The sequence below is a fragment of the Chroicocephalus ridibundus genome, chromosome 1 (genome assembly GCF_963924245.1).
Source record: "Chroicocephalus ridibundus chromosome 1, bChrRid1.1, whole genome shotgun sequence".
NCBI lineage: Eukaryota > Metazoa > Chordata > Aves > Charadriiformes > Laridae > Chroicocephalus > Chroicocephalus ridibundus.
The window spans coordinates 74,026,492-74,038,683 of NC_086284.1; the positions used below are offsets into that span (position 1 = coordinate 74,026,492).

The 12,192-nt window shown below is 44.9% G+C and overlaps 1 protein-coding gene across 5 annotated transcripts in view; it reads left to right on the plus strand.

Annotated features, from left to right (window-relative positions):
* Nucleotides 1–12,192, plus strand: part of CRACDL (CRACD like) — a 66,575-nt gene that overhangs the window by 21,472 nt on the left and 32,911 nt on the right. The window contains exon 1 of one of the 5 annotated variants that reach the window (XM_063339920.1): nucleotides 942–1,227. The exons of 2 other annotated variants lie outside the window; for them this stretch is intronic. The gene's annotated coding sequence lies outside the window, so the exon portion shown is untranslated. Of the gene's footprint in view, nucleotides 1–941; nucleotides 1,228–12,192 lie in introns of those variants that run through there. 2 more of the 5 variants (XM_063339896.1, XM_063339928.1) reach the window with 2 other exon arrangements.

Below are 12,192 nucleotides of genomic sequence, written 5' to 3' on the forward strand. Positions count from 1 at the left end.
CCCTACAAACCTCTTGTGCAGAGAGTGTGCCCTACAAAGATGATACTGGAGCTACTGCCCTGGATGGGCAGGAGGATGGATGTTCCTCAGAGTCGGTAGAGAGCAAACAAGCATCTTTTCACATAAATCTGGACTGTGCAAGAAGTTTATTTTATGCTGCGTCCGAGGAGTCATTATTTCCTTTCACTGTATAGGAAAGGAATAAACACGTATTTCCTTTCACTATACTAGGGCCGGTGTACCCCATGCAAGGGACCCAGAGGCACTTTAGCTCTTCAGGTCTAATTCTGCTCTTACTTTCATCGTTTAGGAAATGCATGCTGACGAGGCTGAAGCTAAATAGAGTAATTAATACAGTGGCATGGCAGTAACTTAAAATATTTAAAAGGTCAGAAAATGCAGAGTTCTTGTGTCATCATTAATGTTCCTGATTTGCTTCTCTTCAGTTTTTTATGTTATGAATTTGGCTTTAGAATATGCTTTGTAGCACACGTCTGGGATAATCTTAATGTCTTGATTTTCGTATGTTTAATATTCTGCCACTGCCTTTGTTAGTGCTGTGGCTGTGTGTGCAGTGGATGGTTTCTTCTGCTTTATCTAATGACCAGATTTGAAATACAAAGATCTTATTTCAAGGTTAAAAACTCTCTAGTTTCACTGGCACGAAGAACAGAAAATTCACCCTCCGCTTTTGCACCTGCTCTTCCCGTTTTCACAACAGGTGCCTTTTGGGCATAAAAACAGCTCAGCTGCTGTCCCTCTGTCCTGGGGGGTGCTACCCAGTGGCCTTTGCAAAGCCAGGAGTAACTTTTTGGCATGTCCCTGCCTTTCCAGGAAGGACCCAGCTAAGCTTCCTGAGCGACATCAGCCTCCGCTAAGAATTCAGGTCAGGATCTCCCTGCTTGTTTCCTAGCAACTGGGGGATACTGGTGCTTTCTCCTCTGGCCGACTCCTTCGGCGTTAGATACAGGGATCACTTGGTGAAGGGATCGGGGCAGTGCTAATAACTCCCGCTTTGGGAAGGCAGAGCGTAGCCCGGTGCTGGGTAACTGATGAGACGTAGTGTGCACTGCCCAAGTCGAACTGAACTGAAACTGTGCATGCAAACTTGAAGTGCCTCTGCTGTTTTTTGGTACCGCTTAAATGTCTGGCGAGGTGACAGATCCCTTTTGAAACACCGGTAGTCTCTTGTGTTACATTGAATCTCGCAAACAGGAACGTACGCAGGTAAGCAGCTGAAGAAAGTTTATGTCTGAGGTGCTTTAAAGGTTGTTTTCCTACAGGTGTAATGTGTTTCTTGGTTACGCAGATGCACAACATTCAGTTGTGGGAGTATTGATCTGCCTTTGTACTTACTAAAGTTACGTCGGATGGTAAGTAAAAAAGTTAAGTGGAAAGATAGAAGTGCCTTCCCTTGTTCCTTGTGATGTCTGTTTACAAAGTGCTGAAAACAACCTTCAAACTTCTCTAGTTAATTTATTGTAGAATTCGCTAATGAAAAATCCTTAAGTGAGCAAGAGTTATCGGTTGCCATGCTCTCGCTGCAACTGGCTCCTTGTAGCACATTTACAAAATGGAAAACAGCAAGTCCCTCTAACTATGTATTGTTTACAGAGGCCAGCAATCATTGCCTCTGGTTGGTAACACAATGGGATTTGTTACTGCTTTTTGTTTTCCTTTCATAGATTACAAGTAGAAACCCTTCGACAAATGTAAAAATTAAAGTGATGTGCCGTTCAGCGGAAAAAAAAAATTTAGGAAAAATGAATTGTCTTCCTTGTGCTGTAGCCTCTCTTCTCTACTGACAGATAGCAGAGATGGTAGGATTTAAACCAGATTATATTCGGATCTAGTGTTGCTACAGGGCTGGCACGACAGTTTCTGAAGGACCACTCCTCACAGAAAATACAGTTTTCGTATTTTGAAAAATGTGGAAATGAATGTCTCCAGGTGCATATAAGCTATTTAACTTGGCTTTTTCTGAAGTCTATAAACAGTACATTCCAGCTCTTCAGTGATATGATTTGACACAGCTCCAACTAACTTCAGCAGAGGCCTGCCAAGTGACATCAGCCAAAGATCTGGCTGCAAATCTCTAGGACAGGTACACTGTAAGCATGTTTGTAGGGTGTTTTTTTTTTTTTGCACAGGAGTACTGTAGTGGTGCATTTTGAATAGGGATGTAAAAGACCAAATTGTTTTTTAAGCCATATATTTTAATTATCTCTAATATGAAGCTGTTTAATTTGAGTGCTGACTCTAAGGCATTCAGGAGCTGATTTCTTCAGAGAGACTGAGTAAGTGCAGTTTCAATTGATATTTTCCACACTTGGTATTCAGAAAAACAATTCCCAGAGTCTCACATTGCATACCTGATACAGTGGCCGCTTTTCAAAGTGTGCATGTCTAATTTGGTATCCCAAGCTTTTTGTCTGTATCATACATACGGGAGAGCTCATACATCCATTCCTAGGATCCACGGTGTATATGTCCGTGTAAGAAGAGAGAAAAAAATCCTTACCTGGGCAAGATCTTTGTGCAGTTCAGGATGTTATTTATTACAAAAGGCTCTCCGAAGTGTGTAACTTCACACTCCTGTGTGTTTACGTTGATGTAGAAAGAGAAGGAGAAATACCTGTTTGAGAAGGTGCTTCACATTTCATTTAATTGTTCTGGTCTCAAGGTCAACAACTTTCAGGAGACAGTTAACAGCAGAAACCTCTTTATTCACTTTGATCTAGCTGTTTTAGTAAAGCAGCACCCTCAGAGCGTGGGACCCGAGAGATTAAGTCATACAGCACTTTCTCATCTTTCTCCTCTTCACAAAGCCTTGTGGTGTCCTCTTAGTAATGCTCTTCTGCCAGAGCTGGGAGCTCTGCTAGACATCTCATTCCCTGGCCATTGCCGTGACTCACAAATATTTTTTAAATGTCTGAAAAAAACGTTAAAAGGAAGGAGGCCCCTAGGCAAAGAGGGTCAGATTTTTCTCAAGCTTGAGCTAGTACATTTGCCAACTGCATGTAAAAGCCTAAATATTTTCCCATTACACCTACACCAGAGGCACTCACTCTGCAGATACACAGATGGCTGGGCCCTTGTGAGTCCAGCCAAGGGAACGTATGCCGAGGTTTCAGGGTTTGAAAAGAAGCTGGAATGTGTTCTGTAGTCTGGTATTGGCAGCCAGAATCAGCAATCTGGGTGGCTGGACGTAGGAAAGAGCCAAGTCTGGGGGGGTTATTGGAATATAGGACTTGCACAGAATGGCGTTTCTTGATAGCAAACGCCTCAGACATGTCCTTGGACTCTGCAGTAGAGGGCAGGCTAGAGGTGGAAGGTAAATGCTTTCCTCTCCGCCTGTCTGCCAACCTGTGCAAGTCTAGCTGGGAGCTGGGGGGCTTAAATCCAAGAGTGAGGTTTGTGTCATCTAGCTATAGAGACTGCCCGGGATCCAGTGTCCGGTTCTGGGCGTCTGTCTGCCAGAAGAGGTGAGCTCGGAGTTGGACGGGTAAAGAGAAGGGTTAGATGGCCAGGAGAATGGAGAGCTTATCTCTGGGAGGAAATTAAGGTGCTGTGGCTTTTTTGGCTTCACAGATGAAGGCTGAAAGGGGAGGTGGACACCTTCTCTAAGGAGGCAGGATAGAAAAGCTGCCTCGGGGAAAGGACCATATTGGCACAAAAATAAACAGGTATAGACTGACCATTTAGTCGGGGAATTTCTAACCATCAGAGTTACAAAGTTCTGGAATAGCATTTCAGTCAAAGGGATGTTGGAAATTGAATAGTTTTCAAAATAAGACTGGAGTGTTTCCCAGCAGCAACAGGGGACTGAACGTTCAGGAAGTCCCCTCTGGTAGTATGTTCCCAAGTTTTATCCTGACACACCTATGTGAAGCTCAAAGATGTGGTGTACCAAAACATGCTCTTCCTCAGGAGACTGTACTGTATAAGAGAACTGAAAAAGGCCCAGCAATGGATGGAGCCACTGCGCTGGGAAGGGCTGATAGGTGGGATGCGTCTGATAGTGATAGGGCTTGCAAAAACACAGAGCTAAAGGGCTTTTGTGGGCAAAACAATTGATCACTAAACTATGTAAGACACTGATGGGTGCTGAGCATCTTTTCTGTTACTTTGGACCTGCCCAAGGAATCAGAAAAAGCCAGGAAGTACTAGGACCCTTCACAGGTGCCATGAGACTGGCCGTTTTGGACATGAATTTGGATTTATTGCAGTAACTAGCTCTGTATACACAGATTTTTTTCACCTGCCTCCCTGGGAAAGTAAATGAAAGCAGTTTGAGGTGGGGAGTTTCCCCGCCAGGAGTGGCCAGGGCAGGGTGTGTGATGGCCCTAAAGGTTGTGCCATGCCTGAGAGACAGGTTGCCCCTGAATGAAACCACTTCAGTGGTTTACTCTGCACCACCTGCCTCGGTTGGGATCACGGCAGACCCACAGGAGGTGGGAGGAAAGCCTACCACAAGCAGCTTTTACTCACACAGTTTTGCCTTCTGAGCTTTGATTAGGAATGCTTCTCTGCCGCCCTCTCTCCCAATGGTGTCCCTCTCACTCTCCATGGGGAGGTTGTGTGCCTCTCTGCTCCTCTTCCTACGTCTGAAAGATCGTACTCTTAAGTTAGATTTTTCTAGCATCTGAATGCCGATGCCATTTAATTCATGAACGCTGCAGTACATTTTGTTGTGCTCGTTTAAATCAGGCAGAGCTCAAGTATTGTACAGTCACATGTAAAGGTGATGGCAGATGAGAGCTCTTTATGTCATGCTGGATTTCTGCAGCTCACGCTCTATCTGCCAAATTGCAGGCAGGAAATTTTTGAATTAATGACAAATATTTCCCAACAGTAGTTAGTTAAGTGCCTGCACATGTTAAATTAACCATAATAATCTTGTCATAGTCATAAATTAATAACCTGCATCTCATCAGGCTTTGAGTATTGAAGTAAAACATTCATGGTGTATTCAAAGATGGGAGCCTGGGGACAAAAGGGATGAGTCCCCAGATGGATCTTTTCCTTCCTACCCCTTTTAAACATCATTTGCAGGTTCCTGTGTAGCCTTTGGGGCTTACTTGGCACACAGGGTAGGACAGTGGGGTTGGGAATGCAAAGCATCTAACCATGAGCTGCTAGGTAACCCTGGCTTCCTTCTCTCCTCCACAGAGACGTGTCTCCTCGGAGTTAGGTGATTTAGACCTATTAATATCTGAATATCTTTTCTCCATTGCCTAGAGGGAGATACAGCCAGGAACAAATGTGCACGAGAGCTTTCTGCCAAAGGGATATTAGAACAGTGAGGGGTTTCACAAGGAAAGTGCTCAGAGGAGGACAGGGAGAATTTCTGCCCCAGTGGCAGAAGTGAGAAGAGACTGAGGGCAAGTGGTGATGTGGGAAAGGGGGACATTTCTCTCAGTGTATTCCCCACCAGTGGTTCATGGGACCTCTTCCAAGGGAGATCCAGGGAGTGGAATCCAGTTCCCTTCACCTCCTGCCTTCCACTACACCGCAGGGAGCTGGGCCCTGGACCAGAGAGGGCACCTGCGTCTGCACCATCGGCTACAGCGGAGCTGGACCAAGGACGGGCCTGGAGCGGAGCACTGCTTCTGCATGACAGACTCGCTCTGGTCCCTACTCTGAGAGATGCTTCTTGAAGGACATCATGAAAAGGATTTAATCTCTCCATACTCTTGTACCCATCTGTAAAATGCAGGTGCCAACAATTCTTTTCCCCCTTTGGAGAGCCTTTGCATACCTTTCCGTGGTATGAACGGAAACAACTGTACCTTTGTAGTATGGTTTCTTGAAACGCCGTGATGTTCTCCAGAAAGTCCCACGTGACCTGAGGTCAAAGGCAGATCTGAATCTCAGGTCTTTCAGAGAGCCACAAAAGCTGGCAGCTGCCTCTTCCACTCTATTTTCTTCTCTCCACCTCCAAGTAAAGTGGCAGCATTACGATAACGTCAGTGTCATTCTCCAAACAACAGCTGGCTTCCGCCAGGCCAGTAATGCCCCCATTGCAGTGTGCATCCCACCATGTGCTCTCTGCAGGACTTCGCTTCTCAGTCCCTCCCTTCTCCTCCTGACTCTCCATCATATCCTGAACTGTCCGTACGCTCTAATGGGCAGCCTAAAGGCTCATCAGGCCTGTGCCTGGGCTACGAGTGTACTGGCTGCTCATCTGGCTAGCAAGTGGAACAGGTAACTGCTTTGCTGCAGTGGGGACTCTGCACAATCACCAATTTTTACAAAGCTGGGTGGAGCTTCATAGCTTTAGGATGCATCTCTCCATTGAACTCACCTGATAAGGACCAACGTCTTCAAAAGCGGTGGGGAAACAGGGGGAAATGGAGCAGGATAGACAGAGCAGTCACGTAAATGTTGTTTCCTTAGGAAATTAAACCTAAGGAGCAGCAGTATCATACAGTGATGTTTGTCACCTGTCCTCCTGCACTGGTTTAAGATGAAAGCACTGTCAGGGCTGGATCCATCTGTTTTGCAGATGAGAGAGGATGCACAACTGGTATGACACTGTGACTGGTAGTGTATTCTTCTGCGGCTCTGGATAGATAAAGGAGCAGGAGCCCTCCCAGTGACTACGTCCCTTACTGTTAGAAGCACTGTCAGGGAAGGTTGGAGCTTTTCAGTGCTGTCCTTTCTTGTATTTTCTGCAGTGCCCTCTCCTCATTTTGTTCTGCATGTGACATTTTTGCATATAATCTTCTGAATATATGAGGACACATGCTCACTGTTACTTGTCCTGGACAAACTGGCACATGCAAATGCTTTCTACTTCCCCGTCCAAGGGAACAAGTGGGCTTCTGCTGGTGGTGTAGGGCACACTGGAGGCTTGGCTCTGGACTTCTGACAAGGCAGCAGTAAAATCTATTAAGCTGCATTCAGGGGTATTGACTTCCAAAAGTCTCAAGTCTGAAGTGGCAACTGGAGGTGAAATGTGTGGAGTGACTCGCCAGAGGCTATTTTCACTGAGGTTATTGCTGCAGGGAAGGAGCGAAGGGGAAAATGAGAATCTGAGCAAGCGGCAGTTATTTCCATTTGCTCATATCCTTGTTTTGGAGCACAGAGTGTGGTTTGGAGCACAGACCTGCAAGTGTACAGGGAGAGAAGAGCTACGGGAAAATACCTCCTCTCTTTCAAACACAAAATAACAAATATGTCCTGAATGGGTAGTAAGAATGAAAAGTTTGCAAGTACATGTCATGAGGGAGTAGATGACAAAAAATTAGGGCTCTTACATTTGTGAAATCCTGACTGTTTTTCTTATAGACTGTGGAGGAAGGTTCCGAGCAAAGATGAAAGGACTCAGCAATGTTGTTTATTGTGGTGTGGTCAGAAAGTAACCTTCCAGCCTGTTCACATAAGAAATTATTTGGGTTAGGAAGACTGTCCAACTTACCTGGCCTCCTACCTGAAACCCCTGCGGCAGTCATGTGTTGCTGTGACCTTGCATTAAAAATCTCATGCTCTTTTTTTCTGGAAGTGATCTGAGCGTTACTCGGCTGGAGGAAAGAGAAAGGAGCCCGTGGCTCATCTCTCTCCCATCTGGGCTCAAGAAAATAATTACTAACTGAAAGCCGAGAGGGACTAAATTGGGAAGGTCAAAAGAGGCTAAATAAGGTCCTTCCCAATTAAAAGCCTGCCACGTGTACCACTTCAGAGCAAGCCTTGTACAACAGTTAGACAAGAGGCCGTTGAGCTTTGCATTTGGCCTGTGGGGTTTAATGCAACAGGAATGTGGAATGTGTTTACAAGGTAGCAGTTATTGCTGAAATATGTGAGCGCTGTTCCCTGGGGAAATTTTAGAGGATTGAGATTGCGCTGACAGTGGCTGTACCTCTTGGACGGTCTGTGTGGATGCTGGGGAAGAAACTGGCCTCTGAGTCGGCAGTCAGAGCGCTGCAGAGGGAATGCAGGGGAAGATGCTCCCGTTCCCCACCACCTCCCACTGCCCTCCTGCCGCTCCAGCTGGATCTCACTCCGTCCTCGCCACTCCTTCATGCTAGGATGACCCAGGAGGGGGACCGGTCCTTGGGCTTGAGACATGGCTTCTTGTTATCCCTGCGTCCGAGGTGACTCCAGGTTAGCACACGGCTGCAGCCAGTTCGGCAGAGCGGTGTGGGCTGAAATGAGGCGAAGCCAAGGGAGTGCTGAGGACCGAGGGCTCCTGATGGCACCTTCCATGAGCAGCTCCTGGAAATCAACCTGCTTCTGTTCTGGCTAGTCTCAGCTGGTAGGCTGGTATATCTCTGCCTGGAAGGGCTCAGGCTTCTCTTAGAATATTTAATTCATTCTCTTTGCATTCCCTACTCTCTTTCTTTTTTTCTTTACTTTAAATATTTGATATTAAAACTATTCTGCACATGGTTCATAGATGATCCAAATCATTATTTCATCCTTCCAGCACAGGAATTCCCGAGGAACCCGGTAAAGCCCAGCCTAGTCTCTTTATTTCATGCACTTTCCTCATTACTTGTGTTTGGCCAAACCGGACTGTATTTTTCATCACACTAATGGCAAAATATTTGGAAGTAGGCCTGGCATATAGCTATATTCTGTGTTCAGATGAACCTGACATTTGAAAAGATTTGTCATTAACTTTTAAAGAAACTTAATAAAACTGTTGAAATGACACTGTTGACTACACCACTCATTATGCAGCTGAGAATAAATACTGCATGCAGTATAGATGGGTTCAGAATGGATGAAAATTGGGCCATATTCAGCTCTGATGTTAGCAATTACCTTCGTTGTCTGGTTAACTTGGCCCACTGAGTTTTCTTCTGAATAGCAGGTAAAGCTAAATAAGGATCTTGTTCTGGGTAGTGCTAAGCACTTTCTGCATCTTGAACTCCCATTAACCTCTGCACTGTACAAGAACACCCTTACATTAGCTTAATTGATGGGGCAGCCGATGTAAGTGTGCCATTCCTCAGGGCTTGCTGTGATTCCAGGTGTGTCTTATTCTTCCGTTGTCACAAAGTAAGTGTGTGTGTTTGTATGTATATAGCCGATTTACTGTATTTATGATTCCAAAAGCAAGGAAAGATCAATGAAAGCCTGTTATGTTTGAATTTAAAGGCATTGAGACCTTATAACGAAGTTGATTTTTCTACTCATTCTGAATACCAAAAGACCTTGTATAATTATTTTTGTGAAATAGCTTGAGGAATGTTCCCAGTGCTGAATTCAAGAATAATTGCAATTGTGACATGTAGAATCAAATGTAATTTTGTTATAACTAAAGCAAGACATTTTACTTTCTTTTCTATTGCTTTTCAAGGAGAGGCACAGTGAATTTTTAATACTTTACTGACCCTTGACTCTGAGTGACATTAGCCTGCAATTGTATAGAAAACATGAACTTCTTCAGAACGTTATTAGCCAAACTAGGCTATGTGAACACTCGGTATTATTTAAGTTAAAAATACAGATTGTGGTTTTATCAGTAAAGATGGCTGACACAAGCCTAACACTCTGGTATTATGTCAAGCTGTTTGTGCTCCTAAATATAGCAGAGGATCTCTGGTAGGGAGCTGGCCAGGGGAGGTCTTGTGTCTTTGTGTAAAGCAGCTATGCCTTTATATCTTTGTGTGCTGAGAAAGAAGAAGGAGAGCCAGTGTGGCTTTATTACTCTAACAAGTCCTCTAATAATAATGCTTTCCGTGTTGGTAGAATAGATCTCCTGGCTCCTCTATTAAATCACAAAAAATAGAGAACTGAAAGCAAGAAGGAAGGGGTTACTCCATAGGAATAAGACATTTCACATGAGTTTGCTTTATTCTTTTGCCAATGTAAGTTCCTCCCCCCTCACTTTTAACGCTTTTATGTGGTTGATTGGTTTGCTTTGTTGTTGGGTTTTTTTTTTTTTTTTGGTTTAAAGAAAGCATAAGAGCTAAGGCTTTTCCCATGAACAAAATATGACCGTTGACAAGGTGTATAGCCCCGAGTTACTGAGCTCTATCAGGGGAGCACAATTCCCTTCATTCTTCTGGGGGACAGCCTATTCCCTGTGCTACCCGGGACATCAGGCTGGGCAATCCCAGTGGTGCCTTCTGACCTCTTATGTTTGTGTGTTCTGTTGCAATGCACTTTTTTAAAAAAACAAAAAGCTCGCTCTTCAAAAGCTGCTTGGGAGGCGTGTTTACTTTATGAAGTGATTCTCATTTCTCACAGAAACAATGGGGGAAGGAAGGTCTATCAGTTCTTGAAAAAAAACAGGTAGAGAGAGCAGGGTTTTCCTCACCTGTGCCTTAGAAACCCTTAGAAATGCCTTGTGTTTGTAATAGAGAAAGGAATGTGCTGTTGGCAGGGGCAGAGCAGAAGGGCTGGTGAGGATCAGACTCAAGAATCTGCAGAGTCTTTGGAATAACAGGGACAGATGCACCAGGGAGGGCTTTAGGCGGAGGAAAATGCGTACTGCCCAACAGCACTGAAAGAGGCAAGTAAAGACAGCTGAACACCCAGAAAACCCATTGAAAGGCTTGGGAAGGGGCACCTGCTGCCTCTTCTGTTTTTCCTGTCTCAGCCTGTGAAGTCCGACACGCTGGTCATGGCAAGTCTCGCCCTGTTGGCACAAAGGCTTGGAAGGGGAGCCCATGCAGTGAGCTGTATCCTATCTCCCCTCTCCCATCTTCCTTTTAGCAGGTATTTTATTACTTGAGATCGCTTGATGTCTCTTCAGTCAGTGATCACAGGGACATCGGGCACCACCTTATGCCACAGGGGATTTGAGTGAGAGATGTGAGTACTGCCAAGGAAAGGGCTGGTGCAGAGAGATGGTGGTGTGTCGGTAGTTATACGTAGCTGGTCCCCAGGCCACAGCTTGCTATTCCTCTACCTCCACCGATGTTGGAGGTGGAGGAATAGCAAACTCTGGCATAAGGAGCAGCATTGGAAGAGATTATATGTTGGTGCAACTAACTTTCATTAGTCATTTCTGCGAGAAAGGGCAAATCACTCACGGCTAGCTCTAATCCTTTTGGCAGCGACTGGGAAGAGGATGGGAGGATCCCTAAAAGGCAGAGTCTTAGAGAGCAGGGCATTGACTTTGTGTGCAGGCAGGGTGCTCTCACCTGGATGCTGGCCTAAGGCTCACATAACCAGGGAGAGGATGCTGTCAGCAAAGCTACTCGCAGCCAGCCTTGCTCTGAGCCTGAGGGGTAGCACGCAGGCTCTCACCACACCGTCGTGGTTGTGCAATATACAGATTTCCTAATAACATGAGAGCGTGCTACAAGGGTAGCAGTAGCTGGAGAAGAATGTCAGCCACAAGCAAAGAAACAAAACCTTTTATTAACCAATAATGCAGATAAGAAAAGATGAGGAAAGTGTGCCAGGTTCAGTGTGAGACTGATGAAGATGGATAGGGAACTATCATGGTTTAGACAGCAAACCATTTGTGAAAATACCGCATTTTGAAGATGATGTCCCCATGGACATCAGTCAGCACAAACAAGTTGGTGCTAACAGCATCCGCACTAAATTATTAAACCAAGGAGAGAACACATGAAGTTAGAGACTTTTGCAAAGTAATACATTTACTGATTCAAAACATTTGGAAAAAATGGAAGGATAGGATTGTCTGCGCAATTTTGAAAACAAAAAGCAAAGTTGTGTACAAAAAAGTGACAGGGTGTTTTTCGTCTTGGATTGGCATGAAGTTTATCTTCAAAATTTTATATAGATTTGGTAGAGGAAAACAGTTTTCTCAGAAAATACGTCTTCTCTGGGTAAATTATTTTTAATAATTCAAAAAGGATGGAGACACAGCTAGAATATGTACAGATCCTGTATAGGTGCTGACATGGTAGACAGCCAGGTTGGCCCTCCAGTCACAGTGCTGGGACTCCAGATAAAGCTCCTAGGGTGGCTGTGTGTATGCAAACATACATTCAGGTGCATTTGTTCATTTGAGTTAAAAGTTGGAGGCCGAATGAGAAGTGAAATCTGTACTCCTTTGATACAAAGAGAGGTCTGGAGCAGGAAGATGTATGGCTTTGGAAATGGTGTTGCAGTTGTTATCAAATTCTCCTGTCCCTTCATGTGAGCTTTTTGGATGTGTTTATACAAACTAATTGAATTCCCAGAGACCTGCATCTCTCTCACGTGGACAATCCTAATACCTGGGTTCATACATACGATGCTAGCTCAGCGGGAGCACTTCAC